Below are 8049 nucleotides of genomic sequence, written 5' to 3'. Positions count from 1 at the left end.
GTGGGGTGAATAATATAAGTGTACAAAAAGTGTGTGAAAGACTAAGTGTTCAATTAATTTCGAGTTGAATTATATACATCAAAGATCTTTTTCTTTAAAACCCAATGATTTTAGAGACACACCTTTGTCATGCTATTTTATCAACCCTTTAATTAACTGGAGCTTGTTAAATTTATCTGAAAACTTGAAAACACTTGTTAAAAGCCATTACATTCACTATATTACTGTGGCATGAAATGTGTCGTTTTTTTCATGGTGTCATTGATGTTAAAAATAAACAAGTGAGTTAAAAATAAACAAGTGAATTAACCTTGAAATGTTAGAGATTTTAATGTGATCGCAGATATGTTGCAATATTAAATTGTTAGTATTTACAACAACAAACCTCAAGTTCATATTTTTTTAACAAATTTTAAAACCTTTTTTTTTTTTGTTCAATAAAGTTCTTTGTTGATGGTGCTTTGATTTGATAAGAATCGTCGGTACACAATATTAGAATTCATTAAAGCAGCATGCCTCCATATGAGTGAAAATATTTCAATAAAACAAACTTGTGAAAAATTTATTAAGATTTTAGGAAAAGTGGAAAGATTCAAGTATTAATTTATATGTTATGAGCGATTAATGGTGAATTTTTCATTATGTAAAAATTAACTAATATTTCTACTATGTTATTTACGCAGTAAGGACATTTTTGCATATTTTGACCTCTTTATAATTAACGTGGGTTGTAAGCACCAAATCTGTAAATATATTAAATGATTCCTTTTGTTACTATACAATAATATACAATTAATTTAATTTTCAAAATTTTCATGAAAATAATTAATCTGGAGGCATGCTGCTTTAATGTGCACATGTTTTATTTTGATATACCTCTTATTACAATGATGATATCTAGGGTTTACAGCAAAACTGTTGTAAGTCCTTCTTTATTTATAATAAGTTACTGCAGTTTTGTGGGAAACCCTCGACTTATTATTATGTCTCTAAAAATTCTGGGCATTATGATAATGTGGCTTTATTTCAGATATTTTTTATGTTAAAGAAAATGCTTTTTGGTGCTGACTTTATTATAATTATGAAATTAACAAAAATCTTTCATGATTCCAAATTTGAATTTGTGTAAAGGTTTTTTGTTTTTGGTTTGTTTTTTTTTGACACGGGTTAAAATAAAAAGTTCTTAATAATTAGTACTTCACCTCTTTAGAACCAAAAGTGCTTAGCTGTGGTTGTCGCCCTTTTTTGATACTTTTCTGTTCACTTTACAGTTACTTCATATTTTGAAAATTTCCGTATTAAATGATAAACAGTTTTGTCCAAAATGAAAGACGGACACGTCCATTTAAGATATTTAAGCATAAAAAGGTACAAATGAGAGTTGCCCTATTTTCGTTGAAATAGTCATTTAAAAGCATTCTTTTGCCCATTTATGTGAATACTTACTGTTGTTCTAATTTAATATACATATTTTGGATTCATTCCAAAAAGTTCTCTTTTTTGTGAAGGTATATATTTATTTTTTATCTAGTTCTGTTAATGTGTTTTTCAATAGTTCTCATTTATATATGCGTGTACAGGTAGAGTGTATTTTTGTATGAAATGTTTATTATATAATGTTTTGCTATTGTCTTTTTGTTATATTCTGAATAATATGATATACATGAGAAATAAAAAGAATCAAAGACAATTGTTTCCTTGTTTTTTTTGTTCTTTGATGAATACATCTGGTCTGTAAACATATCAAATAAATGTAATACTGTTGCTTGAGTTTAATGAATGCCTTCTGGTACAAGTTCATGTGGGCAGCACGAAATACACCCAAATATTGCCCAAATATATTGACAAAATAGGATGAAAAGTACTGCAATTACTGAAAATCGAGTTTTCCATGTTAACACGTGGCCTTTCACATAATTTTGAAGAAAAATTATTGTTTTGTGGCAATTTTTTTATTTTTTGAAGTAAAAATAGATATTTAATACTAAAAAAGTGCTGTTTTAATTATGCTTTCACTAAGATAAAACCAAATATACCCAAATGTACATTTTCCTATCACTGTTTTAAACCGAAATATACTGTACCCAAATATACTCCATTAAAGCTATTAAATTACACAAAATGGTTTGCCCTATGTGCCTTATTGTTCGTAGTATATGTCATATCCAGGTTTACCGGTGAAGCCCCCGTGTGCTATATTGTCGCAGAAAGGACGACTTCTCGTTTATATATAGCAAGCTTACAGAGAGATCGGTGGTTTCATTCACGTACCTGAATGCGCGTGCAATGCTAGTAATGTTCTAGAGTCTATAGTTGTTTTTTTCCGCAGTAAAGCAGGAATGTCGCCATATAACATTGACCTTTATAGTTTTTGTACGACCATTGACACATGTCCCGACTGTGCTTCAATACTAGTAATGTTCTTAGGGTCTAGTTCTTTGTTGTTGTTTTTTTTGCCAGTAAAGCTGGAATATCGCCATATGAGCTTGACCTTAATAGTGTTGGTACTACCATTGGCAATATCCATATTGCCATTTCCATGTATATTACATTCGTGATATATGTTCAGATGTGCAATTTTGCAGAAGAATTTTTCCAAATATTTTGCCATATCAAAATGATGTAGCAATACAGTTGGTCATATTAAAAAATGAATCGTGTAAATGAGTGAAAAAAACAACAACAACAAAACAAACGAATGCTTTGAAAATATTGAAATATAGCAAGATTACATGTATCAATCTCTCTTAACCATTATGACCGTTGTGTCCGTGTCCGAATAACTGTTGTGCCAAATGTGTAAAGTACTGGTCCCATTCGTGTAGAGTTACCTGTCTGTCGTCTGAAAATATACACAATTTTGTGCGTAAGTTAAAAAGAAATAAAGATATAAGTAATTATTTAACACCTTATAAAATGTTACCAATTTTCAATTCAGCGTTTGCAATCTACAATTATAAGGTAATTGAGTACAATTTTGAAATTTATTGGACTAGTATATGCACAGTTGTAAAACCTATATTGGACAAGCGCTGGTCAAGTCCAATACAGGTTGTGCAGCTGTGTACAGGAAGTACTTATACCCAATAGATTACAGATAAAATAAGTAATTCGCACAGGATTCGTTTCATCCGCTACACATTACTTTCATATGAGATTAGACAAAGGTAAATATTTGATACAAAAATAATTTGTTTAAAATTCAAAAAGTAAAACCTTGAACAATATAGAGAACTGTTTATTCTTTCGCATGGGATACTTTGATAGGAGTCTTTATCTCAATATAAATAACTGATTTTAGACAACCCAAGTATATCTGTTAAGATACTAGTATACGATTCCAATGCATGGCAAACTTCATGACGTAGTAGTTTGAAGGGTAAGGCTAGAACTGTTCTACTCCATTTAGGTGAATGGGCTTTTATTGCTGATATTATTGCAGATCTTGATGCAATATATGGTAATGTGGCTACATCTGGGCGACTTAAAGAGGAGTTTTACTGTGCCAGACAGGAACCTTCTGAGTCTGTAGCTGAGTGCAGTCTGAGACTGGAAAGGTTATTTACTAATGCCAGTTTGAACTTGGATCATCTTACCAAGAATGATATGTTGCGTAACCGTTTATGGTCTGGCTTGAGAGATGATGAACTTCGGAATGTGACTAGGTACAAGTTCGAGTCCATTTTTGATTTCAATGTTCTCAGACGTGAGCTGCGCCAGATTGAACAGGACATGAAGGCGCGTAAGGCTTCTGTCTCTTTTTCTTCTTCTGCCACTAGTACTAAGTTTAGTAATCCCGTCCCTTGTTCAGTCAACATGTCTGTTATTGAACATAAGGTGTTGCAGCAGTTAGAAGAATTGACTTGCCAAATGAAGAAGATGAACACCAGAGTTGAGACCATTGAAAGAGACATGCAGAAACTGAAGAAGGGTCAGACTCCCACATCTAACTTTTCTAGGTATCCCTCCAGTAGTTATCTTGGTAGAGGTCAAGGTCGAGAGACATCAAACCAGAATAAACAGGTAGTCCAAAACCCTCTTACAGATGTCAAACCAGTTCCAAAGAAGGATGATTTAAACGAGGCCAGATCTTCTCAACAGGGCCAGTAGAAGGTCGACATAGTAATCCAGGCCCTAATATTGTTCCTTTACTTGGTCATTCCAACAGTTCTAATGTTGTTATTAATGGACATAATTGCCAAGCTTTGATTGATTCTGGATCCATGGTCACTACAGTTAGCGAATCTTTCTTTGAGTCTTTAACACCATCTCAAGACCTTCATAGTTTAGAGGATTTTGCCCTTGACATTTCTGGTGCCAATGATGCCAAAGTTCCTTACAAAGGATATGGCCTTCTTGATCTTTCTATTCCTTCACTTGAGTCTGATACTATAACTGTCCCTGTTTTAGTTGTTCCAGATACCTCTTATTCTTCAACTGTACCAGTTATTGTTGGAACTAATGTCATTAGACATTTCAGTACCATAGATGAACAGGAAAATATCCCTTCCTGTTGGCAGCAAGCCTTTACTGCTGTTTCTTTTGTACAGTCTGTACCTGTGAAAGCTTTTAATCATAAACCTTTCACAATTCAGCCTATGCAAACATGTACAGTTACTGGAATGGTTCGTAATGTTGGAGATATGACAGTTGGTGTTACTGAGACTTCTGATTCTGCACATTATCTTAATATCTTTCCAAGAGTAGTACATGTTAGACCTGGTAATACATTTTCCAAGGTACCTGTTAGGATTTGCAATTTGTCTGTTCGTCCTGTAGTTATTAATCCCAAATCTGTTCTTTGTAACCTGAAGGAAGTTGAAGTTGTTCGACATATTGATCCATCAGAAGGTGTTCATTCTAAATCTCACAACCAGGACAAGACACTTGAAGACTTAGGGATCACTGTCCCCTCTGATACCCTTTCTCCTCTTGAATGTTCAAAGGTAAAGACTTTCCTTAATGGCTGGAAACATATTTTTTCCACAGGTCTGACAGATCTTGGCTGTTCCAGTACTGTTGAACATGAGATTGAGTTAGATGACCCTACACCATTTAAGGAGCCTTATCGGAGAATTCCCCCAGGTAGTTATGAGGAAGTGAGAGAACACATTAAGGACATGTTGGAAGCTGGAGCTATAAGAGAGTCTAACAGCCCCTTTTCTTCTAATGTAGTTCTTGTGAGGAAAAAGGACGGGTCTCTACGTTTTTGTATTGACTTCCGTCGTTTGAAAAACCGTACCATCAAGGATGCATATGCGCTATCACGCATAGATGAGACTATTGATTCCCTTGTCGGTTCCAAGTATTTTTCGAAATTAGACATTCGATCGGGTTATTGGCAAGTGCCCTTGAGGGAGTCGGACAAAGCCAAGGTTTCTATGAATGTAATCGCATGGCCTTTGGACTTACTAACGCCCCCGCCACTTTTCAGCGACTTATGGAGCGCTGCATGGGTGAACTCAATCTCAAAGAATGTCTCATTTATCTTGATGATGTAATTATTTTCAGTGATACTGTTGAAAAGCACTTTGAGAGGTTAGCAGCAGTGTTTTCCAGACTTGAGCATTATGGCCTTAAACTTAAGGGTTCCAAGTGTGAATTTTTTCAGCTTGAGGTGAAATATTTGGGCCATGTGGTCAGTGCAGATGGCGTTCGAACAGATCCTGAAAAGACTAGTGTCCTGAAAGATTGGCCTATTCCAAAGTCCATTAAAGATCTTCGTTCTTTCCTGGGTTTTGCAGGGTATTACCGTCGATTTGTCAATGGCTTTTCACAGATCACTAAACCTTTGAATGACTTACTTGTTGGTCACTCAACCAACAAGAAGGCTAAGTCAACAAAACCAGCTGCTCCTTGGAATTGGGGTCCAAGTCAGCAAGAAGCTTTTGAAACTGTTATTAGAAAGTTGACTTCAGCTCCAACATTGACCTATGCAGACTATTCCAAACCCTTTATCCTTAACATCGATGCAAGTTGTGTTGGCTTAGGAGCGGTCTTGTATCAGGAAGTCGAGGGAAAAGAGAAAGTGGTAGCCTATGCTAGTCGTGGACTTAGACCTAGTGAACGCAATTATCCCGCTCACAAGCTTGAGTTTCTTTCTTTGAAGTGGGCTGTAGTGGAGAAATTTTATGATTATCTTTATGGTCATAAATTCCTTGTCCGTACTGATAATAACCCACTCACTTATGCTTTTACTTCAGCCAAATTGGATGCTCAGTCCCATCGCTGGTTAGCTGCTCTTGCGACTTTCAATTTTTCTATCCAGTATCGTTCCGGCAAGCAGAATGTTGATGCTGATATTTTATCAAGGTTACCAGAAAGTGTTCAGATTTATAGTGGTGTGAATCGTATTATGTATCCAGATGTTTTGAAGGCTTTGTTTCAAGTTACTTTGGCTGATGTGCATGAACTCTCTGCGTTTGAGTGTGTTTCCATCTCTCAACAAGTACTTCATACACCTTCCTCTGAAGAAGTAGATATTGGTTCCAATTTGAGTGACATCAATTGGTTAACAGAGCAGTGTAATGATCCTAAATTAACCAGTCGTCAGAATTCCCATGAGACAGACGCAGTACGTCAGTATTTACGTGAGTGGCTTAATCTTTTCTTGAAAGAAGGTATTCTTTACAGAAATGATTTTGTTTCTGGACACCCAGTTATTCAGTTATTAGCACCCACTGTGTTTCATGAAATTATATTTTCAGGGCTGCATGACGAAGCTGGTCATCAGGGTAGAGACCGTACCCTTTTCTTGATTAAATCCCGGTTTTATTGGCCTGGTTTAAATCATTTTGTTGACAGGCGCATACGAGAATGTCAAAGATGTATCCGGCGAAGGACGACAGTAAGTACAGCAACACCCCTTGTCTCTGTTGAGTCGACTTTTCCATTAGAATTAGTCTGTATGGACTATTTATCTCTTGAAATGTCTTCCGGTAGGTATGAGCATATACTGGTCATTACCGACCATTTTACTCGTTATGCTCAGGCTATACCCACTCGGAATCAGACAGCTCACACTACGGCAAAAATCCTTTTCGAACAGTTCATCTGTCATTACGGATTTCCCAGCCGCTTACACAGTGACCAAGGTCGCAATTTTGAAAGTGCTGTTATACTTGAACTGTGTAAGTTGGCTAACATTGAAAAGAGTAGAACCACCCCATATCACCCACAAGGTAACGGTATGGCGGAGCGGTTCAACCAAACCCTGTTAAATATGTTGGGAACTCTTGAGGATTCTCAGAAGTCCAATTGGAAGGCTCATGTACCACCTTTGGTACATGCTTACAATTCGACTAGGCATGAAAGTACCGGGTTAACACCTCACTTTCTAATGTTTGGTAGACATCCACGCCTAGCAATTGATGCCTTCCTTGGCATTGAACCTGAAGATTCTGAAAAATCCAGGAATCATTCCAACTATGTCATGGGACTACAGAAACGCCTGAGTTACGCCTATAAAGTAGCCAGCCGTGAGTCTAAGCGGCAGTCCCGCCGCCATAAGCGACGATATGATCTTAGGGTAAGACATGCCAAAATTGAGCCAGGTGACAGAGTTCTGGTCAGAAACGTTGGCCTAAAGGGTAAGAACAAACTTGCCGATAAATGGGGCAAAGATATTTATATTGTTCAAACCCAACGCAACCCAGACATACCCGTATTTGTTGTAAAGCGAGAGCATGGCCGAGGTTCTATGACTGTCCATAGAAACCTTTTATTACCTTTTATGGGTCTTGCTCTCCATACTTCTAAGTCTCAGACTGTTGATTCTAGTGAAATTCAGTTCACCGAATCCACAAATCAAAGTTCTGATCCAATAGTCGCAGATTCTTCAAGTAATCCCTTGAATGAAACTCCACTTGCTTCTATCCCCACTTCACATATTTCCCCAGAGAAGTATATAATCCCAGCAAGGAGGAAATCAGTTCTAAACCCATTTGCCAAACCGTTTTGTCCCAGTCGCCCAGTTCGAAACAAAAGACAACCAAGGTGGTTATCTTCCCCTGAGTGGATGACATAACACTTTGTTTACGTTACCCATAT

Source organism: Ruditapes philippinarum, unplaced genomic scaffold (genome assembly GCF_026571515.1).
Source record: "Ruditapes philippinarum isolate M1 unplaced genomic scaffold, ASM2657151v2 ctg231_1_1_1_1, whole genome shotgun sequence".
NCBI classification, from domain to species: Eukaryota; Metazoa; Mollusca; class Bivalvia; order Venerida; family Veneridae; genus Ruditapes; species Ruditapes philippinarum.
This window is presented reverse-complemented; position numbering follows the sequence as displayed.